General features: G+C 64.7%; 1 protein-coding gene across 9 annotated transcripts in view; it reads left to right on the top strand.

The window, feature by feature from the left end:
• The window catches only part of BRSK2 (BR serine/threonine kinase 2), a 69,274-nt gene that overhangs the window by 603 nt on the left and 45,806 nt on the right, over nucleotides 1-22,865 (top strand). The window lies entirely within an intron of this gene.

Raw genomic sequence — 22,865 nt, 5'->3', positions numbered from 1 at the left:
CAGCTGCGTCCCGGGCCGCGCGCCCCCGCCGCGACCCCCAGCTCCGGGCGGCTGGCGTGCAGGGAGGCCGCCGTGCCGGTCTGCGGGCCCCCCAGGCCACCCTGCCCAGGCCGGGACCTCCCTCCGCCGTGGGAGTGGGAGAGCGGCCGGGCCACTCGGAGGGCTGGACAGCGCCTTTCTCTCCTCCCGGCCTATGCTCGGCACGTCTGCGACATTGCGCTCCCCCGGGGGAGGGAGAGGGAGGCTGGTGCTGGGCCCGACCGCGGATCCCGGGCCGCGGCGGCTCCCAGGCCGTGGATCCCAGACCGGCCTACGGGAGGGGGGGGGGGCTTCCCGGCTGATCCTGGCTGTCTTTCCGGTGATCAGGTTAGGTCCCAGCCCAGTGGCCAGTCCCCTCATCTGGCCGGCCAGGCGTTCACAGAGTGGCTTTGTGGGAGGCTGGGCTCAGCCATTTTCTTTCTTCTCCCAGGATGGGCCTCTCCTGGCAGCCCAGAGGTCCGATTGGCACTGACTGCTTCTCCCTGACTCTCTGGGAAGTTCCTTAGACCTGGGGCGGGCAGGGGAGCCGAGGAAGGGAGAAGGAGGGTGCGGCAGGGCTGGGCACACCCGGCTGGTGCAGGGTGGAGGCTTAGGAGGGAGCCACTCTGGCCAGGGATGCTGCAGCCCTCCCCAAACCCCTCCAGGGTGGCCCGGAGGTGGAGCTGGAGGTGGTGTTTGGGAGGAAAGTGGGCCAGGCCCCGGGCTCTTCGGGGAGGGCAGTGGCTGTGATGTTACTAAGGCAGAGCACACGAAGGTTCTGTGGTGGGGGGCTGCCCCCTCTCACCCTGGGCAGACAGCCCGGTGCCAACTGCTGAGGCACCGAGGGGCCCCTGGCAGTAGCGCGGTGCTGTTGGGAGTGGGGGTGGCATGGCCCTAGGTTCGAGGAGGAGACGGCAGACAGCTGGTGTTCAACTGAGTTCAAAATACGCATGTGTCCTGGGAGGAACAACTGTAGTTGGTGAATCCCTGGAGGGGGAGGGGCTTGGGGCAGCAGAATGCGGGAGGCAGTGAAATAATCTAATTATCATCCCAATAAAATGTTATTATAAGGAAACGTCAGTGTGTAAGTGATGACAGCAATGAATTATCTGCCTGCCGTGCGCCGGCCTCCGTGGGTAGGGGCTGGTTTCCATCCCGTTCATGGAGTTATACTGTCGTACAGTTAATTACAGGAGGTTTCCACTGTAATTAACAGTAATGAATAAAAAGGATGTGCCGTGTGTGTGTCAACAGCTCACTACAGCTCCGAGTGCACACAGACCAGCAGCCGCTCTCCTCCAGCCCCCCTCCCCTTTGAGTGGAACTGGCTCTTGGTCTAGTTGGGGCCCCCTCCCCGAGGGTCTGTCCTCCTGTGTTCCTTCTGGCCTCACTGAGTGCTTCAAGCTGCCATGCGAGATTCTGAAGGTTACCATGGTCAGAGCACCTGCTTCCCAGGAAGGCTGGAGAGGAGACTGTCCTGTTGGTGCCTGTCTCTCAGTCCCTTCTGTGGAAGGGTAGTCTGGAGTTTGGTGGACATGGGGCCTCTGGGTGCGCCGGGCCTGGCCACTCTGTTTGCTGGCAAGTCTTCGGCACCAAGTGCCAAGACAGTTGCAATTTCCCAGGCCTGTCCTTTTGCTCCAGAGATAAAACGTCTGACCTTATCTGGGGGCCAGGCTTTCTGCCAGGAGACCTCAGTGGAAGAATGTGCAGCTGAACTTCCGTGTGCACCTCCCTCTCCGGATAGTCCGATCCCGCTGGTGAGCCCGGGGCGTGGTGGGGCCACACAGTTGGCACCTTAACTCCAGCCTAGCTGTCCTTGTCTCTTGGGCGACAGTTCACCTCTGTCCTTCTTCGCTTGTGACCTGCCCGCGTCCTGTGAAGTGGGAACTGCAGTTGAGAGGGAGACGTCTGGATGGCTGTGAGCTGGGTGGCTGCAGGTGGGCCCTTAGCCCATCTGACTCAGGCATCCTGGCCGATCTGGCCCAAGCCAGGGCCTGTGGAAGGTGGGCCCACTGCTCTGCCCCGAAACGCTGCTTTGGGGAATCAGATGTGGAGTGGGGGGTGCCACCAGGTGTGGAGTGCAGGTGTGGGCAGAGCCGGCTGGCCACCTCTCTGTTGGCTGGCAGCGTCCGGGTTACACTTTCTACTGCATCTTTTCAGTGGCCGGTGGTACTGTTTTGCTTGTCTGGCTTTGTCAGGCTCGGCGAGCGGATTTTGCCTCTCACGTTGGTGTTGGACCTCCTCATCGGGGCCAGCATGGCTGTGGTCGCACGGTCATCTCGCTTCTTCCCGGGCGTCTCCTCTGTGCAGCTGTCCTCGATGGCCCGGTGTCACCTCTGCAGGCAGCCCCGGGGAGGCCTCCGCCCCAGCCCTGCGTGGTTTCTGGTCGAGGGATGGGGCCTTCAGGGTCTGGTGGGGGGCAGGTGTCACCGTGCAGGGTGGAGTCCACTGCCAAGGCTCTGCCTGGCCTCCCCCAATCTGGGAAAGGCTTCTTCAGTGGGGGTGGGGTCACCCCCAGAGGGTCCAGGCAGGGCCTGGGCAGGTCCAGGAGGGATGTTGCCTAGGCCGTGTGGCCTTCATCCCTCCAGCCCCATTAGGAAACAGCAGGGCACGGCCCTGCCCAGACCAGAGCACAGCAAACCTGGGTGGGGCTCAGCTCCCGTAGGCCAGGAGGACTTCCAGGGGCGAGGAGGAGGACCACAGCCTCTGTGAGCTGTTCTCGGAGCCGGGGTCCACAGTAGAATGTGGAGTCTACCCTGGGAAACCCATCTCCGGTGGGTGGGAGATGAGGGGAGGTCGGGGGGCAAGGCTTTCAGGTGAGGGGTCAGTCAAGCTAAAGAGAGAAGATAGGAGTGAGGGGGCCACCCTGCAGCCCATCTTGCTTGGCTCGCAGGCTGGGGGGTGGGCCGGGGGAAGAACCTGAGCTGCTAGGCCGAGGGAGCTGGGATGTCCCCTCCATGCTCTCAAGGGACCTTTAGGAGAATTAATGTGGGGTGCTGGTGGCAGGCAGTGTGGAGAGGAGGCCTGGAGTAGGAGGAGCTGGTGAAGATGGGACAGGTGAGAGAGGGTGAGACAGGTGAGCTTGGAGGAGAGACAGGTGAGAGAGGAAGAGATGGGTGAGAAGAGAGAGAGATAGGTGATGGGGGAAGACAGGTGAGAGAGGGCGAGACAGGTGAGCGGGACGGAGAGTCTGGCAGACGCTGGGGTGACCCACGCCCAGGTCAGAGCAGGATAGGGAGGCAGAGCCAGCGGCAGAGGTGGGAGGGGAGGGACCTGGGGGACGAAGCGGGTTTTAGAAGATTGAGTGGAAGAAGGGAGCTTGTGGGCCAGCAGTGGCTGCAGCGTGGTGGCCCTGGGGGTGGGGCGGGGGCTGGTGGAGGAGCCGCTGGGGGTACCCGAGGAGGGGAGGAGGAGTGAGCCTGCCTGCGTGGGCAGAGGGGCTGGGCTGGGGTGCACTGGCAAAGGTGGACAGAGTAGGGTGGCTGCCGTGTGCTGCCTGCCTGTCTGACGGTCGCGTTGCCCCTTGCTGTGAGTCCAGAGCCTCCCCACTCTGTGCAGCAGGCTGCCTGCGTCTGTCTAACCCATTTTACAGGCCAGGAAACAGGCTCAGAACTCACAGGTATGGTCAAGGGTGGCAGCTCGTGGGGACGGAAGGAGAGCCCACAGTCCGCTCCCTGCACGGGGGGCTTGGTTCAAAAGTTCCAGGATCCTATTCTCAGTCAGCTGTAGGCAGAGCTCCTGTCTCCCCGACCCCCGCCGAGTGGTTGGAAAGGCCTGTGAGGTGTCGCTTGGCCCCCCACCCCACAGATGCCACTCCAGCCCTCCTGCACAGACCCCCCTCAGGAAACCTCCCTGCCCAGGCTGAGAGTGGCTCCAGTTGGCTGCCCCTGGCGATGCCAGGCAGCTCTGCATAGAGGTTCCTAGTTGATGGGGCCACGCCCTGAAGGTCAGGAAGTTTCTCACAGGTAGGGATGGGCAGGTCCAGGGGGTGGGCAGAGCCCTTGGACCCCGGTCCCAGAGTCCCCTGCCCACCGTGACCTGCCAAGGCTCTGAGCACCTCTGAGTTTTTGCAGGTCCTGCCTGCCTCACCACTGGCGGCAGCGACAGGCTCTGAGGGCCTGTGGGATCCATCTGCCCCCAGAAGGACAGGCCCGGTGCAAGACTCTGAGGGCCCGTGGGAGCCGTCTGTCCTGGGAGGGGAGGCCCGGCAGAGGGCTCAGTTGGGCTGAAGCATGAGGGGAGAAGTGCTCTTTGCAGAACCGGGTGCTGCCCGGCCGTGGCTCTGGCTCTGGCTCTGTCTACACTGTGGGTTTTCTGCAGGAAGCATTGAGGCCCGGTGGCCCCCCACCGCCAGGTTTCCCAGCCTCATGCAGGAACAGCAAGTCATCTGTGGTTTGGCCTCTGCCCCCCATGTCCAGGGCACAGAGTTGTCTCCAGAACCATTTGGGGATGGGGTGCTCCCGGCTGCATGTGCAGAGGCAGAGGCAGAGCCAGACGGGGTCTCACTTTCCACAAGAAGCTTGGCCCACACTGGCCACGGCCCCCAGGCTCTGAGGGGACTGTTTCCAGCAGAACCTCACACAGCTCTGGGGGTGAAAGCTGCGGGACAGCCAGCCACCCTGGACTGTGCTTGGGGCGGAGGAGCAGAGGGGCCACGGGGTCTGAGGGGCCTCAGGTCCCACCCCATCCCTGGCCTGCCTAAGGGTGGCCAGGCGTGTCCCAGTCCCCGCTGGAGGCTGATGGGCTTGCCCGTGCGCGTGGGGTCGTATGTGGACTGGGCCTCCGGGGCTGGCTCCCTGTGCTCCCTCCGCCTCCCACCTCTCCCCAACCAGCCATCTCAGGACTGCAGGAGCGGGGGAGGGCGGTGCCGCAGGACAGCAGGGTCCCCTGCTGCCCTACCAGCAGCTAGCCAGCACTGGCCGGGGCCTGCTCCTGGACGTGGGCCCGGGCGCGCGTGCCCCTTCCCGCCTCTCTGCACCTTTCTCTGGTGATTTCTTCTCCTGGTTTTCGCCCCCGGTGTTTGTCTGTGGGGCGACCCCTGGGCCTGAAAATGTGAGAGGAGGTGAAGAGGGAGGGAGAGGGGTGGATGGGAGAGGGGGACGAGAAGGAGGGAAGGACGTCGGAGGCAGGTGTGGGTCAGACGGCAGCACCGTCCACATCCTCTGCCTGAGCATGAGCCCGGCGCTGTGCTTGGCAGGGTCTGTGTGCCTGGAGCAGGCAGGTCCTCCCGCGGCCGAGGCCGGACGCTGAGGACGGCCCGAGTCTGCCGTGCTGCCCGCATCTGTGGACGCTGTTGGAGGGTCCACGGCTGGCGCTCTCCAGGAGCAGTTAGGGCCCTTCCAGGTCACCTGGTGCTCTGGTTTGGAGAGCACCTGTGCCTTCGAGGCCACCGGACACAGAACTAGCTTCTTTGGGGATTGGGGAGGGTCAGGCTGCTCTGGAGTCCGCCCCGCAGCCGGGTGGCCGCGCCCAGAGAGGAGTGGCCAAGCACTGTGTCCATGGGCCACCCACACCCACTGCTGTGGGGCTGTGCCCGCAGCTCCCAGACTCCGGGGGCCCTCCCAGCCAACGTCCGCCTGTGGTGGACATGTCCCGCAGTCTGGGGCTCCTTGGAAGAGAGGACGCTTGCACTCCCTGGGGACCTAAAGGGATGCCACATGCATCTCCAGCCCTTGTGGCGGGAGAGGGGCCCGGCTGCCCGCCTGTGGCCCCGTGTACTCCCCACGCAGGCTTGCCTGTCCGGCTGCACTGCCAGGGCCCATAGCCATCACCACTAATGGGGTGGTTCTATGCCACTGGTCCTGGAGCCTCAGCCCAGGAACAGCCCACTGGGGCTCTCGTGCTGAGTAGCTGAGGGATTTGAGCCTCAGGCCCCTATCTGTAGGGCAGAGTTTCCCCCAGCTTCTGTGAGGCTCTGACGGCTGGGAACAATCTGGGGGCAGGTCTGCATGGGGTCCGGAGAGGACAGCAGTCCGGCATCTGTCAGGCTGTCAGGCGCATCTGGGGTCTCAGGGGAGGAGAGGGACGCCTCGCTCCTTGGGGCGAGGATTCTGCAGGAAGCACTCTCGGACGTGGGGAGCTCACGTCTCCTGATGGCTACTCTGATGGAGCCCGCCCCAGTGCCAGGCCTGGTCAGCCCTGCAGTCACCTGGGGGCTGGCTGATGTGTCCAGGCCACATAGTACTGGATGGCAGGCCCAGGGAGGGCTTCCATGAGCCTAGTGCAAAGCCCCGGGTCCTGGCCAGGGATGGCCGAGCTGCCCCCAGGTCCATCTGAGGCCTTGCCCCAGGGGTGCTGGCCGGCCGAGCAGGGCTGCCCCAGGCCAGCTGCCTTGGACTCTGGACAGATGGAGGCACGGCCGGGGCAGAGGCCACAGGGACAAAGCAGGGATTGTGTGGGGCCCTGAGAGGCAGCCCGGGCCTTGTTCTGCAGTCTCTGAGGGGCCAGTGTTCTGGAGGCGGGCAGCTGGGAGCCCCGCAGGACAGCGCTCTGCAAATCAGCCCCCTGCAGGACGGTGCTCCTCAGGTGCAGCTCAAGGTAACAGTCCTTTTCTTCCTGCGTGTCCCGCGTTCCTCCCTCAGGGCCCAGGAGGCAGCGCCTCTGGGTGGATAGCAAAGGTCTTGAAGGTCAATGCGTGTAGACCGCTGCATGGCGTCCTGGGGACACCCACGCTGGCGGGGGGCCCAGCCTGTGAGGACAGAGGCCTCTCCAGGCGGCTGCTGCATCCTCATCTGTGCAGAGGCCTGGGGCTGGCTGCCCCTGCCCGCGGGCCTGGCCGAGGGTGAACTGAAGATTCCGGGGCCTTGTGGTTCTGGGCTGGTGTGGGGAGGGCCCCTGGGAGCAGGGCTCATAGCCTCTGTGGTGATGGAAGTGCCCCAGGGCACCCACGACATTGCCGCCCAGTCTGGGATCAGGCTGCGCCCGGGGGGTCCTGGAGGGCAGGGCTGGCGTTCCTGGCCCCAGGGAAGAGGTGGGAGGGCAGCCTGGCCGGCTGCCTGTGTGGCCTCAGTGCCGTAGCTGGGGGCTGCGGACATGTCAGGCTGCTGCTCCATTTAAGTGCCGTGGGCAGTTTGCGGTGGCAGTGGGAGGCTGCCCGGCCAGGAATGTGGCATCAGTGAGGGGTGGCTTGGCCGGCGTGCCCCGGGGGACTCCAGAGTTGCTGGACAGCCACTGGCTTGGGCCAAGGACCAGGATGGGAGGAGGCTGGGGAGGCAGGGCCTGGTGGGCCTTATGCCTGGGAATCTGACAGGTCCGTCCCCGTGACCGGCTTTGACCTGGACTGCAGGTCACAAGGCCAGAGTAAGGGTGATGCTGGGGATGCTGCCTGGGCTGGCCTGGTTGGGGGCTTACCTGGCTGGCTGGTTCCCTGGGCAGGAGACCTCTCACATGGGCCCGAGCTGAAACAGGAAAGGCGCTGGCTGTAGGTGGCCACTGGGCAGGGGGCGGCCGGGTACTTGTGGCACTCGTCCCGTCTGAGACATGGGGTTCAGCTTCCTTGGGTGGTGACACTTGCCCCAAGCTGGAGGCCGGGGCACAGGTGGGCAGGACAGTCCCAGGTCTGCAGAGGCCAGTGAAGCCCCCTCCCTGGTTGGGAGCCGCAGGCTCCGCTGGTCCCTCTCCCTGACCCCCTCCGCCCGTCCGGCTGAGGGCCTGGGCTGTGGCCTGGGCGGCCACGTTGGGCAGGTTTCCTTCCTGAAAGGTAAGGGGCTGGCGCTTGGCAGGTGTGCACAGGGGTGCGGGGAGCCCCAGGGTGCGAGCGTGGCCCTGACGCCTGTGGTGAGGGGCCTGGGGCTGTCCAGCCCCCTGCTCTGCAGTGCGTGTGGCTGGGTGTGTGTGAGGGGCTCAGCGTACCCTCAGTCAGCCCCACGCAGTCAGGAGGGAGCTGAGCAGGCCGCCCCGTCCAGGCCTGCTCTGACCACCTCTCAGGAGTCAGCAAGAGGGTGCAGAGCATTTGTGACTGGCCAGGGCCTCTAGGGTCAGCCTGTGTGCAGAGCCCCCTGAGGCAGGGCCCCCATGGGGTGTTTGGTAAAGAGCCCAGAGTGCTGTCAGATAGTCACGTGTCTCCATGCCTCAGTTTCCCTATTTTGGCTCTGGTGTGATGGGTGAGCCCACGAGGGACAGTGCTTGTTGGGGCTGAGCAAGGGGCCTGGCGTGGCTGCTGTGGCCAGGGTCACCCTCGGGCTGTGTGTGGGCCAAGGTGCCTGAGAGTGGGCTGGGCCTGCGCCCAGCCTGCTCTGGGGAGGAGCCGTGGGGAGGAGGGAGGACAGATGGCTGTCGTGTGTGCTTACCCCCTCGGCAGGGGATTTCGTGGGGCTCTTGTTTGGGGGCGGCAAGCGGGGAGAGCAGATGGGGATTGTGAAGCCAGGCCGAGCCAGCTGTGCTGGGCCAAGGGGTTCTGGGGGGCACAGTCCTGGGGCCCCTGGTGGGTCCCAGACTGGTGGCTGCCCCACCCTGCAAACTCTGGGCTGGGGAGGGGTTCGTCCTGTCCCTTCCCTCTGCACACGGTGCCACAGTGCCCTGGATGCGGCCCTGCTCTGCCCAGGTCCCCGTGGGCTGGCCTCTTCCACCCAGCCTGCTGCCGTCTGGCCAGCGGCTTTCTTTGTCCCGAGGCCCACCAGAGGTGGCCGTGTTGGCTCCTGGGACTGCACTTGGGGCCATTGTGGGAACGGGCTTCTGGCTTTCATCTTCTACGGGCATCCTCAGACACCAAGTGGAGAGAAAAGCGCCCTGGGCCCCATGAGCCCACCCCAGCCTCAGCCACACAGCCCATTTCACTTCACTCCCTCAGGATCTGGAGGCAAACCCCAGACATCATTCACCTGGGTTCTGGGCCTGTCCCCGCTGGGGGCTGTTCCCGGGGCCCTCACCCTCCATGTCACCCCGGGGCCTGGGCGTCGGCCGTGGCAGGTCCGGTGGGCTTGGGGATCTGCATTCTGAGTCTCCAGTGAGGCTGACGTTCGCGGGACCCCACTTGGAGAGAGAACCGCGTGTGATTGTGACCTGTCCCATGCCTCATTCCGACCCCCAACCTCAGTGTGATGGTGGTGTGGGCACGGTTCTTCAGTCCATGGATCCTCATTGGTTGGTGCTGGTACAGGACGGGGCACAGCAAAATACAGACCTGGCCCTGCCTGGGGGCAGTGGGTCTGCCCAGTCTGGAAGCTTCCCCGCATGTCGCGCTCACAGGGGACCATCAGGAGCTGGAATGGGGGCCAGGCAGCGTGAGACCCCTGCACTGTCCACCCAGGAGAGACCCTCGCTGGTCCACGCCAGCAGCCTGCTGCCCCCCTGCAGCCTGAGGCCACCCCTCCCTGAGTCTCCAAGCTCTCTGGTGGTGCCCCCATCTCTGTGGCACCCTCCTGGGGGCCGCATTTGGGGGTGAGGCTAGGGCAGCTTGCTGGCCACACCCTGACCCAGAGGCCATCAGGACTAGGAGAGACCCGCCCTGTGCCCTGTTCCTGAGGTGGGGGACCGAGGGGCCTGAGTTCGTCCTCCAGCTGGGGCTGGGCCCTTTCCCTGGGAAGGCCAGCGGCCTGTGGGCAGGGAGCTGTCCAGCGTGGCCGTGCTGAAGTCTGCAGCTGCCGCTCCCCGCTCCCCGCGTTAGCAGTTACTCTCCAGCCTCTGTTGTGGCTGGGCGGGCCCGTGGGAAGGTCTAGGGGGTCTTTGGCAAGTTCCTGCACCAGTCTCCCGGCTATGGGACTTGGGTTCTGTGCCAGCGAGGGGCGGGAGGTGGAGGCTGCCTGGTGCAACAAACTCCGTGGCGGCTTGAGTCCCCAGCCCTGGCTGGTGGGCTCCCAGGAGAGACCCCGGCCCCCAGTCCCCCTCGGCAGAAGGAGCTGGTGGCCAGTTGTCCTGGGGCTGCCACTGCCTCACTGGGGGTGAAGGGAGGGCCAGGGCCCCACAGAGCTGCGAGCGTGAGTGCCTCCCGCCCTCCAAGGCTGCTGGTACCAGGGAGCCTTCTCTGGCTCTGGGGGTGATCCGAGGAGACTTCCCAGGGCAGCCCCTGGCATCGTTCTGACGCTTGACTAGTGTCTCTGAGGTGACAGGAGCTGCTGCAGGAAACCCTCCTGTCCGGGCTCCCTCGGGCATGCCCACTGCCCTGGGTGTGGGTGCCCCCTGGGTGTGGGTGCCCCCCGGGTGTGGGTGCCCTCCAGGTGTGGGTGCTCACCCCTGGGTGTGGGTACCCCCCTGGTGAGGGTGCCCCCCGGGTGTGGGTACCATTGGGGGCACAGAGCAGCCTGGGAGGCCTTGGCAACCTGGCCCCGTGCTCTGGAGGCTGTGGGTGCCCTGCATTGTGAGGGCTCCCTGGGGAGGGGCAGGCACACTGTAAAGGGTCTGGTCCACACCAGCCAGTGTGTCTCCTGCCTCACTCCTGGGTCCCCTTTGTTTTGGGGGACCTGTGGCCCCAGGTAGATGAAAAGCAGGAGTTCCTGCAGAATGCTGGGACATCAGTGGGGGGCCTTGGGGGGGCCGAGGGGGGAGTCCAGCAGTGGGCCGGACTCTGGGCCATCCCCTCTGAGTTAGAGGTCTGCTTGCCTGAGCCTACATCTCAGGGGACAGAGATGTGATGGGAGTGACGGTGCTGGGTGCTACCCTTCTGTCCCCACCGTGGAGGCCCTCATACACACAGGGAGGGTCCTCTGGAGCCTCAGAGTCTGCACCTACAGCACCCTCCTTGGGCCTGGGTGTTGGAGGGAATTGGGCCTGGACTCGGAAAGCCAGGCTCCCAGCCCCCATGCCCACCAAACCCTCCCACCCAAAACCACCATCCTAGGCTAATTGGGGGAGGCCGAGGGGGCAGTGACTGGACCGTTTGGAAGGAACGAGGCCTCAGGGTAGAGGAGGGAATGTGTCCTGTTGCTGGGGGGCTGCTGGGCTGGTGGAGAGCAAGGGTTAGATGCTGGTTTATCTCTAGATTGGAGGTTTGCTGACTCTAAACCCCAAATCCCAAGGGATTTATAACTAATCATAAAGTGTCACAGATGGGGCACCCTCCAACAGATGCTGCGGGGCGACGGACGTGGGCTGCATCGGCCTGGGTGGCAGGACGGTCGCGTCGGGGGCTTGGCGGGGGTCTGCGGGGCAGTCCAGTCAGATTCACTTCTAGCTTTGCTGCTGGCCCCGTGGGGGTATGCCGCGTCCTCGGCGTCCCCAGAGAGCTCGGCTGCTGTCCTCGGTGCCGCCCCACGGAGGCGAGGACAGGCCCACGTCCATGGCCTCCCCCCCGGGTCCCTCCACCTGTGGGGCGCCCAGACCCACGTTCCACAGCTTACCTTTGGGGTCAGCCAGCCATGGCACCTCTGACATCCGGGGCCCTCTGTTGTGCCGCCCCCTCCACATACACACCCTCCTCTGGCGTCCGTGCTGCCCTGGTGTCTGCAGGAGGGGGATGTGGAGCTCAGTTGGGTCACTTGGGGTCGGTGGTTGTCCCCACACCCAGAGACCCAGAGAGGTGGCCACTTCCTACCACAGGCTACACTGTCCCTTGTCCATGGGTCACCATGAGGACCACTTCTCTGCCAGGGTAACACTGGTGATGCCCCCAGCAGAGCTGGGGCAGATGGCCAGCAGGGGAGTCAGACTGAAGGCCATGTCTGGGTGAGGGCCTGGGGGAGCAGGCCTGAGCCGGCCAGCGCTCTGGGCCTCTGGAGATGCTCAGGGCCTGTTGGGGACCTGGGGCCTGAGTCCTTGACCTCAGTGTCTCACTCTCTGTTCCTTCCACCAGGGCTGCAGCATCCCAAGTCACCCCTGTTGGGTGGCCTCTGGGTGACAGTCCCAAGTGACAGTCACACAGGGTCCTCCACAGCCTGAGGCCTGGCTGGTAGCCCCCTCCATGCTGCTGAGGGAGGTGCCGTCTCCTGGCCAGCGGACACCCAGGGCACCTCTGGGAAGCTGGCTGGCCTCTGTGTCGGCCACAGTCCTTACCTGGGCAGAGACCCAGTGGGCAGCCAGAGCCGGGGGAGGAGTCCCTGCCGGTCCAGGCTCGGTCCGGGGCTCCAGCTGCCCGCCCCACGCCCACTGCAGGAGCCCGTCACCGAGCCTCGGGGGAGAGCCCGCGTGTCCCTCAGCAGGGCTGCAAGGTGCAGCAGTGGACCTCTCTGCTTAGGGACATCCTCAGCGCTGTGTGGCTGGCCCCTCACTGGGCTCTGTGAGGGTCCACTGGGGGAGCCAGGCCCCCCGAGAGTGGCTGGTGGCCATGGGCGCGCTCCCCGGGCGCTGTCTCAGGGTCTGTGCGCTTTCTCACTGGGCCTTGGGAATTCTCCGCTTGGGCGAGTCCTGCTGTACCTGGGGTGCAGGCCAGCACCCATCCCCACCAGGGCACCTGCTCTCTTGGACACCATGTGGCCTCTACTCTGGCGGGACCAGCAGCCCCTGACACAGCGTGGGCGTGCAGGGCAGGGCCGGCAGCTCGGGGCAGGGGCAGGGCAGGTGTTGGTGGTGTTTGGGGAGCAGGGTGCCTCTCCTCCTCTTCTTGCCCAGGAGCCCTGGTGGGCTGGCAGGACGATATTGGGTTGTCTGGTGTGTGTGGCTTCGGGACAGGTGGCCTCCCGGTGGCATTTGGGTACGGGACTTCATAAACCAGGCCTGTGCCCAGCAGGCCAGCGCAGAGACTGACCTGCAGGTTTCCAGGTAGAAAGGAAATGTGTGCGTGTGCTGAGCGCCGGCCTGCAGTGGGTGCTGGAGGTGGGGAGGAGGCGCCTGGGACAGGTTCCACTGCCTGGCTCAGGGTGCTGGGGGCAGAGGCCCACGGGGTCAGGAGGTCAGGGCAGCAGCCCCGGGGACTCGAGCAGACCCGTGGGGCAGGGAGCAGCAGGCCCGAGGTTGTGTGTTGGCGGGCATGGCACATCGGGGGAGGAGCCTCTCTCGTTCTGGGACCTCGTGCCCATTCTCGCCAGCCGGGTGGCAGGGCCCTCAGCCCGGCCCCTCCGGCTGCAAGTCCAAGTACCAGCCCCGAGAAGGGAAGAGGTGGCAGAGGCGATGTCCTGCCCCGGCTCCGTGACTGTGGACAGTTCCGAGCGGGCTGGCGGGCCTCCTGGAAACAGTCAAGGAGCTCAGGGGTGACGCTGATGCGGGACGGGAGGATGGGGTGATGGCGTGGGCGGGTGGGTCTCTGCCTTTCTCCTCTCTCCCTTTGTCCTTCCGAGCAGGCTGCCCGCTGCCCGCTAAGCAGGTTCTATTATTACCCACACTGGAGATTATGTCCCAGGCGCCCTTCCGGGAGGCGCGGCTCTCCTGGCTCCTGACCCCAGCCAGGCTCTCCTCCTGCTTCCTGCCGGTGTCGCAGGCAGGGTGTGCGTCTGGGGAGCAGATCCGCTGAGGGCCCAAGCAGAGCCTAGGTTTGCCCCAGGGAGGTTGCCCCTGGCAGACGGGCTTGGGAGTAGCCCGGGCCTCGTCCACCCTGGACCTGGGCTCCAGGGCTGGCCAGGGCCAGGCAGGGAACGGCCCGCATGCGGGCACCCCGCCCTGTCCAGGACCCCTGAGCAGGGGAGCCAGCGGGCTGGTCTCTGGGGGGCGGAGGAGGGGAATCCGGGAGGAGGGCGTGACTCTGGCCCCAGCCCCCTGCCCCATGAGCTTTGGGGAGGTGGCACATGAGACCCTCCTAGTGGTTGGGGAAACCGAGTCAGCAGATAGTTTTTAAAATGTGGACCGTGTGTTTTTTCATGTGCTAAATCCAGATGTAACAGAGAGTGCAGAGTGGCCGCTGGCCCCTGCTCCCCGCAGCGACAGTCACAGTTTCTTGTGCTGTCCTCGCAGAAACCCCACATGTTGGGCAGGAGGTCCCGTCCGCAGACCAGAGAGGGCTTGCCACTCCGCGGTGGTCCCTCCACCCTCCTGTTTCTTCTCCCACTGCCCTCTGGGCCGGGGAGCCCATGTGGCCTCCAAAGCCAACCTGGGCAGCCTCCCAGGTGTGCCAGGCGAAGGGGCTGCTCGGGTGCCTGGTGGCCACAGGCGGGTGGCTGTGCCTCCCTCTGCTTGACCACAGGCTGGCCGGCAGACATGGGAGCCTCGGCTGCGTGTGGCTTCGCTGTGTCCTGTCAGGGGCTGGAGGCACAGCCAGGTGCTGGTGGAGCTGGGAAGCAGGCAGGGTTGGGGACGTTGGCCTCTGGCATCTGGTCACCTGCAGCTCCTGCTCCCCTCGTGGGGACTGTGGGGAGGCCCGGAGGCTTCTGGGAAGTATTTCCACACCTGGCTTAGCTTGCGAGGACTCTGGGTCTGGCTCCGTGCCTGAGGCCCCACGCCCAGCAGCTGTGTGTGGAAGGGGCTGCGCCTGCCCCCCAGAGAGGCGGCAGGTGTCTGTGTTGGTGTGTCTGTCTGTGCGTGATGACAGGCGGGGACTCCCTTGGGCTTCCCGGGGCAGCTGGGGTAGCGTCCTGACCTCGTCACCATGGCAACCCCATCGCTGTCCCTGGGGCCTGGCGGGGTGAGGCAGGAAGGAGCAAGGCTGCGGCTCTGCTGGGCAGGCGGGCGAGGGTCTGCGCTGCTGCTGGGGCCCCGCTGGGGCTTGGGCCACAGCCTGACCGCCTCTCCTGGTGAGCCCTCCTCCTCCCGCCAGGCACTTGGTCACTGACTGAATCGCTCTTGCTGGTCACCACTGCTTTGTCCCTCCATTGCCCACCCTGCCCCACAACCCCGCACGTCCCTCAGGGCTGGACGGCTGCTGGCCAGGGCGCTGCAGCCAGCGGTGCCTCCTCCAGTCACACGGGGCATCCCCCTGGAGTCCAGCCCCCTCGCACGTGGGGGCTCCTCGTGTGGCGGACCCTGCCCTTCGTCACAGTGGCCCCTGCGCTCGCACCCTCTCCACCTGCTCCCACAAGCCTCCCGACCCCTCCTCCTCCTGGGGCCCCTCAGGCCTGCCACCCTCCTCCCTGTCCCCGCTGGCGGGTGCTCGGCAGGCAACCCCAGCATCAGCCCCCAGTCCTGAGGCTTCTGAAACTAGGGCACCAGCTTAAAAAAGCAATTTGCCAGATTGAATTACTGAGTAGTTACTGGATTCACTCAAAACGTTTCATCGGGCACAGGAGTGGATAGAAAAGCCAGTTAATAAAAATCGCATGTGGTCATCTACCAGTGTTGGAGCTGGAGACGTGGGCCCCCTCACCCGCCCGCCCCCGAGAGGCTCAATCCCAGGAATGGTTTCCCAGCATGGAGAGGGCGGAGGTTCTGGGCAGGGAGGGCAGAAAGGGCAGCAGAGGGGTCGGGCTGGCTGTCGGCTGTCTCTTCACCCCATGCATCCCCAGAACTGACGGCTCCACAGCACTCGTGCTCCCAGACCAGGCTGCGGTCCCCTTGGGCATCCCGCCCACAGGGCTGCGGCCAGAGGAGCGTGGGCCCCACAGGCTGGAGGAGGTGGGCCCTCAAGTGCTGGCGCTCTCTCTCCCCTGCCCCTGCCCCTAGCAGAGGGGCTCCTGTGGCCCTGGAGTCTGGTGTCCACGTGTCTGGGGCTCCTGCCCTTAGGACATGGCGCTGACACAGTAGGTGGACGCCCCTTGGGGATGCTGGATGGGTGGGCGGGCTTCCCATGGCTGAGGGAGGCCCAGGTGCGCACTGCTGTATCTGGGGGATCCCGGGCCTGGAGGTGGCAATGGCCATGTCAAGGCTCTGGAAATTGGCCAGGGAACTGCAGCCGAGGGTGGAGTGTCCACTCTCCTGCCTGGCTTCAGGGTGGGCGGGCTGTTTGGGGGCTCCTTGTCCTGGTGGGGTCCATGCTGGGGTGGGAGGAAGTGGGGTATGGTAGGGGTAGGGGTTGAGGGGTGCCCTGTTGCATCATATCACACACCCTTGGTGACTGGCTGCCTCTGCGGTCACCATGGCAACCACCCCGCTGCTGAGGCTGGGCGCCCCTGACTGCCGAGGAGAGGGGGAATCCCCTCCTCACTCCCTGATCCCTGCTCCCGCCAGCGCCCTGCTGGCTCCAGCCCTCTGGCCACAGCCTCCCTGCCCTGTCCCAACAGCCTGGGGGGTGGAGGGATCTGGGGCGGCCCCCAGCTTACCTCCGCCCTCACTCACTGTGGAGCCCACGTGTGCTGCCCGGGCATCCCCGGTTCTGTCCACACAGCGCTGTGTGGCCCGCACTCCACGGCCCTGGAGGAGGGTGAATCCCCTGCCGCCAGGACCCCGCTCGGTCTGCAGCCTGGGCTGGTCCCTGCTCTGTGAGGGGACGGAGTCCAGTGTCCCAGACTCAACCTGGTGGACGGGTCCCAGGGCAGCAGCCCTTGGAAGGAACTCAGTTGGACACAGTGTTGTGGGGGCCCTGCCCCACAGCCCCAGGCTGGAGGGGACTCTAGATGGCTGTCCTGCTGTTCCCACAGGGGACGTGGCCCTCGGATGTGGGGGCCACAGGGCAGGAAGAGCAGGACAGCGTGGGAGGGCTGGTGCCCCCTTGCTCCCTGCCCCCAGGTGCCTGAGCCTGCAGGGCTGTGGCCAGGCTGGGCACGGTCCTGACGCTCTCCAGGCCCGTTCCCGGCCCCGTCCTGCTCCGGCCCTGCCCCCTGCTGGAGCTGGATGTGAGACTGCTGTCTAGCTGTGGCTGGCATCCCTGCGTCTGTTGAGAATTGCCGTGTCATCTGGCTCTTTGGAGAACAGTGGGCGGTGGCAGGTTTCTTTCTCCAGGAGCTGGTCAGGGCCACTTTCCCCACCTGCCCCGCCTTCCATTCTCTGGGAAGTTCACTCCCGGGCTGCCCGCACGCTGCCTGACACCCTCACGCCCCAGGTGGTTCCACTCCTGTGAAATTCCAGAGAAGGCAGACCAGGGACAGTGACCAGCCCCGGCGGCCGCGGAGCGTGGAGGGTGGCAAAGGGGCGAGAGGAGATGTGGGGTGGAGGAGGTGACGGCTGTCCTGATCCTGCTGGCGGTGTCAGGGGTGCGTGCCTGGGGAGAGGCGTACAGCGGCACTTCTAAACAGTATGGGTCACACTTCGCGGAGCTGTCGAGAAGCAGCTTCGACAGAGACGGCGAGAGGAGCAAGTTTTAGGGACAAACCAGGACTCAAAAAACAAACAAGAAAAGCCATCACCGTCGCGGCTGTGCACGGTCACCTGGGTCTGCTGCTCATGCTGGGCGCCTTCAGGCAAGTCACTGTACCTCTCTGAGCCTGGGCCCTAGTGGTCAGAGGTGCATGCACGGTGTCTGCCTCACGGAGGGGTGAGAACTGCATGGTGTTATGGTGACGGGCTTAGATGGGGCGCCCAGTGGCCTGGCTGCTGCTGTGTGCATTCCTGTCACCGCCAGGCCCGTGACCTCCGGGAGCCCGCAGCCAGCCCCACAAGGAGCGGAGTGGTTGCTCCTATTCTCCACGGTCTCCGCGGTCCATCCGTCTCGAGTTTATCTGGGGCAGCGTTGCAGGCCGAGCTACCTGCTGTGTCTCTGCGGCCTGCTCACCTGCTGGGCACCGCCCGTTCAGTCACCAGGACTCTGACCCTCTGACCCTCTCCCTGGGGCCTGCACCTGCCTCAGGGTGGGCCCAAGTGGGCAGCTGGCCCCCTGGGCATGCTCCTTGGGGTGGGCTGGCAGCAAGCCAGGTTCTCCTTGTGGGGACACAGGAGGGGAGGTGGGTCAGGGACCAGACAGGCCATCAGCTGTTCCCCAGTGCAAGACACATCCTGCCCGGGGCAGGGTTGGCACCGGGGTCCAGAGGAGGGGGCTCTGGAGCGTGCCTGGTCTTTTGTGCAGAAGGCAGGTGTTCCCAAGGCTGAGGCCAGGCCCGCTGGCTGGAGGCAGGGGGGCTCCAAGGCCAGGGGGCCTGCAGCCAGCGCCTGCTCTGAGCCGGGCCCAGCTGAAGGAGCAGGGAAGAGGGGTAGGGGAGCTCTCAGTACTGCCTGCCTTTCTGATCCCGTTGCCATGGCAACAGATGGCCGTTTGGCAGGAGAGAGGAGGGGGAGGGCTTTGTATGAGGCTGCTCAGGGTTTGGAGACCAGCTGAGGATCCTTCCGGCTCTGGGTGGGGAGTGGGGGCTCCGCCGTGGGCTGAGCACGCTCCTCACTCTGCGTCCCCAGAGCAGCCCCAATTCTGCAGGACGGGTTTTAGACGCAAAGCCGTGTCTGATCTTCCTGTCTCTGGAGCGCCAGCCTCACCCCTGCTCACAGTGGCAGGCTGGCCCCTCTCACCCATCGCTCCCGGCTCCCTCCTGGGCCAGAGCGGCAGACTGGAAAGAGGCCAGTGCCCCCACCTGGACACCCCGCCAGCCTGAGTGAGCGGGCGGGGGGGCAGTCTGCAGCTGGCCTGGTGGGCACGGCCCCGCCCCTGCCTCTGCCCCCAGCGCTGGAGTTGAGGAAGAGCCCTGGCCGGGGCCCAACAGCCTCACCCCTGTACGGCCACTGACCGCAGGAGCGCCCACCCCGGGGGCTGAGGGCCCGACACTAGGTGCCACCCCGGATGATCACATCTCAACCAGCCCTGGGGCCACACCCCCACCTCTCCTCTCCCTCTGCAACTGGGGAGGGCCCTGGCTACCCAGGGCCATTACCTGGTCACACGGAGCCTGAACCCGCCCTCTGCGTCCCTGCACCCTGCTCCCCAGCTCCCTCACTCCCGCTGCAAGGGCCTGACCTCCTCCTCCCCTTCAAGGGCAGGCTGGCTCATCCTGCAGGTCAGCCCAGACTCCACCCGGGTCGTTTCCCCACGTGCACGGGTGTGAGAGCGCGAGTCCATACATGCGCATGAGTGTGTGAGTGTGTGACAGGGTTGCCTTCCCGTGGGAAGGTCTGGGCACCGTCCCCGGCACCAGGTGAGACCCAGCTGCGAGGTTCCCAGGAGGGAGGACACACACGGGAGCTGAGGCCTTGGGCCCGGCACTGCCCCCACCACGGGTGAGGAGGCTGCTGGTCACCTGCCGAGGCCTGGGGGTCCTGCCTGGGCCACTGTGGGGCAGGCTCACCAACCCAGGCTGCATCCGAGGCCCTGCAGTTGCCCCCTCTCCCCAGCAAGCACACAGCACCCAGCCCAGAGCGGAATGAGGGGCCCAGGGCAGGAGCTGCCTCCCCCCGCATCAGAGACAGTGCCTCCTCTTCCTCCCTCGCCCACAGGGCACCCACCGCTCTAACACGGCTGGTGTTAGGAGCCCGCCTGCTGCTGTGCCCAAGGGGAGCCTGCCCCCTCGCCCTATTGGGAAGGATGGGGGCGGACACAGGCTGGTTTCCCTGTGGGGTCCCACAGCTCCTGGGGCTCAGCCTGAGCCAGGGTCTCCAGGAGCACCCCTGGGGGCCCCGACCATCACCGACACCCTGGCGATGCTGCTTAGCCCGATGACTCCCAAAAGCTTCCTCCCGACCCCCGAGGGCTGCCCCTTCTCCCTGAGTGTGTGCCCTGACCCAGCACCCACTCTACTCAGCCCAGGGGACCCGCCTCTGCCCCTTGCAGGGGCCAGTGGGGAGGACCTGGCTCCAGGGCCCAGGACTGACCCTTGGAGGCCCTCCAGGGACACCTTCCCAGGCCTGTGTTTCCCCATCAAGGGCCTGGGTTGGCGCTGGGGGGAGACTGACCCTTGGGGAGGCTGGGGGCCTGCTGGGAGGTCTCCGGGCAACAAAGTGTCCTCAGAGGGCCCACAACACAGGCCGGCTCCCTGACCTTTCTGTGGGAACGAGGTGTGTGGTGATGGGCAGGATAGCAAAGCCATGCTGTGTGTGTGCGTGTGCGCACATGTGTGTGTACGTGTGTCTCTCTGTGAAGACCAGGCCGCCCCCTGCCCGGCACAATTCAGAAGGGGAGCAGGGAGGGTGAGCAGAGAAGAGGGGAGGAGGTGGTGTCAGTGGTGTGGTGGGCGTGGCCCCCTGCCCATGATGCCCAGCCCCCTGCAGCCACCCTCCCCTCGGGGTTGATGGGGGCCTGCCCCCAGTCTGTATCGCCTGCTTCCCAGGCAGCTTCCCAGCAGATGGCCCCAGAGACAAGCGTGACCCATCCCCCTGGCTGGCGGGGCCCTCCTGGCTGCTGGCTGTGCTGGGAGCTCCCCTCTCTCTTCCTCTCTGTCCTGGGCACCCATGGCGGGCAGCGTGTTGGTCTCTGCCTGCTCCCGAGTCTACAGTCCTGGGGCTGGCCAGGCCCAGGCCAGCAGTGGGCAGCAAGGCCCATGGAGACAGGCTTCACCGCAGCCCCTGCCCCTCCAGGCGGGTGAGGTTGGGTGGGCAGTGGGACGGAGCTCCTGGCAGGCCTCCGGGGGAGATGGGAAAGCAGAAAGGAGACCCTGGGTCAGCCCAGGCCCCGGTATGGGAGCAGCTTCCCCTTCCTTTTCCAAGGGGTCGTTCCCAGAGCCCGGGGCTGCGTCTGTAACGTCCCCTCCCTTGGAGAAGTTGATTAGAGGCAAATGGGGGGTGCTGCCACACCGGTGGGGGAGAAGTGAAACGGATTTTGTGGCTGGTTTGGTAAAATGCCCCCATTTTCTGGGTGGGCTTAATTGGACTGTTTTCAATTTAAGAAAACCATTCCTGGAAGGCAGGGGAGGGGCGGGCTGGAGCCAGCAGAAGTTTGGAGTGAGGCCGCTAACGAGTAACAGGAGGGCAGCTGGGCTGGGCTAGGGCCTGGGTGGGTGCGTGGGACCAGTGGGCGCCGGGGCCCCAGGCAGCACCATGCAGTCTTCCTCCCGCCAGCCTCGCCCCTCCCCTCGTGGTCCCCCACCCCCAGCTGTGCCAACATCTGCCCCCCAACCCAGCATGTGGGCCCCAGCCCCCAGCTCCCCACAGACCCCCAGGTCAGGAGGAAGTGGGCATGGGGTGTCCAGGGCAGGTAGGGTAGGGGGCTGAGCCCGTCTTGGGGGCTCCCTGCATGGTCCTGCCCTCCGCTGTTGACCCCACGAATCCAAGTCAGTGCCTTCCAGGGCAGAGCTGGTGGGGGCCAAGAGGAGGGGTCCTGACCTGAGCCTTGGGGTCACTGGGACCTGCCGTGCCCACCTCTCCATCTTTAGGGATGCTGGTGGTTGGGAGGCAGGGGTGCTCGGCTGTGACGCTCCTGGGAAGGTGTGGGGATGCCCCGCCAGGCACGCTGGCTGCTGGTCCCAGCCTTGGCTGCAGGCAGCGAGAAGAACATGGCCACCTGGAGTGGGCTCAGCCAGGAGACCAAGGCAAAGGGCAGCCCCGCCCAGAGCCCAGCGCTGTCGGCAGAGGCCTGGGGCCACCCTGGGGACCAAAGGCTCGTCTTCGGGGCCCGGAGTGTGAGTGGGGCTGCCCGCGACAGCTGCGCCTGGCCGCCAGTGGGGACACATGGCGAGCCTGTCCCATCCCCCCTGGACTCCCTTGGAGAATGAGCCCCTCCCGGGGACTGGGTGCCCGCCTTGTGCCCCGACACCCAGAGGGAGCGCTTCTTACAAGTCCTTCAGACAACACAATCGTGGTTGGTAATAATCGCGATGATCAGGAGTAACTGTTTTCTTGATCTGTTCTTTTGTTCTATAACAATTAATTATCATTAATTAATTTAATTAACTTAAAAAGAAGAATTTACTTTCATATTCAAAGATACTAAAGTAAGATGTTTCGTGTATGAACTAAGATTTGCACTTACCAAAAATATCACACCCCCGGTTCACCCTGTTTCGTTGTTTTGAATTTTAAACGCGAGTGGGAGCTCCGAGGTCAGTGGATCGGCAGCGGTGGAGTAACCGGGCTATGCGTCCTCGTCCTGGCCACTCTGTGCTCCCAGGGCTTCCAATGCACTAGAACTTTCCCTGTAAAGAAGTCAGCACGTGCCGGCCGGCCAGCCGACCCCTGGGACCTGAGGAATGCCTCTCCGTGTGGAAGGCGGTGCTGACATGCGGCTGACACGGATGGAGCTCACCCCTGCATGGCGGGTGCGCAGGACTCGAGGGATGAAGGGCCGTGTGTGGGAAGGGTGTTTATTTTATCCCTGGCATTGTTTAGGATTGTGGGTTCATGGTGATGAAAAGGAGGCCAATATTTTTTTGTCAAGGTGAAGTTCACATAACAAAATTAACCATTTTCAGGTGTACGAGTCACGGTGTTTACTCCTTCACAGGGTTGTGCAGCCACACCTCCATCCAACCCCAAACACTTCCACCCCCAGAGGAACCCCGTTCCCATAAGGAGTCGCTCCTGATCCCCTCCCCCAGCGCTGCAACCACTAATCTGATTTCTATTTGTGTGGATTTACCTATTCTAGGTATTTTATATAAGTGGGATCTTACACTGTGCGGCCTTCTGTGACTGGCTATTTCACTCGGCGTGGTGTCCTCCTGGTTCACCTATGTGGGAGCAGGGGTCAGAATTCCTTCCTCTTTAAGGCTAAACAACGGTCCACTGTGGACAGAACCGTTCGTGTGTCCATTCATCCGTCACAGACACTCGGGTTGTTTTCCCCTCTTGGCTGCTGTGGACATGGGGGTGTTTGCGTCCCTTGTCAAGTTTTGGGTACACACCTAGGAGTGGAATCGCTGGGTCATTAAACTCCTGTGTAATTTTATGAGGAGCGGCCAGACTGCTTTCCGGTAGACCCGACTTCCGTTGGTTGTTGAAGGCTCATTGCCTCCCCGACCCGTTGGGCTGCTGCCCGCCCACTATCCTCGCCGCCGCTGTCCCCTCGGATCCTGGCTCTCTTCTTGGCAGGACTCTGCTCGGAGGAAAGGGGGTGACTCGCCCGTTGTCTGTGGGATGCTCACAGGGTGGTCCTGGTGGGGGGCACTGTGGGAGCCTCGAGCAGCCACCTTGGGCAGCCAGTGCCCTCGGTAGTTCTTTTCTGTGACTTAGGTTTAGATTTGGGCAAGTCGAAAGTTTTGGTTTTTTTTTTTTTTTAAAGATTTTTTTTATTTATTTATTTTTCCCCCCAAAGCCCCAGTAGATAGTTGCGTGTCATAGCTGCACATCCTTCTAGTTGCTGTATGTGGGACGCGGCCTCAGCATGGCCG

Source organism: Ceratotherium simum, chromosome 34 (assembly GCF_057802395.1).
Source record: "Ceratotherium simum simum isolate JZ-2026a chromosome 34, ASM5780239v1, whole genome shotgun sequence".
NCBI lineage: Eukaryota > Metazoa > Chordata > Mammalia > Perissodactyla > Rhinocerotidae > Ceratotherium > Ceratotherium simum.
Note: the sequence above shows the minus strand (reverse complement) of the source record. Positions and strands in the feature narration are given on the sequence as shown.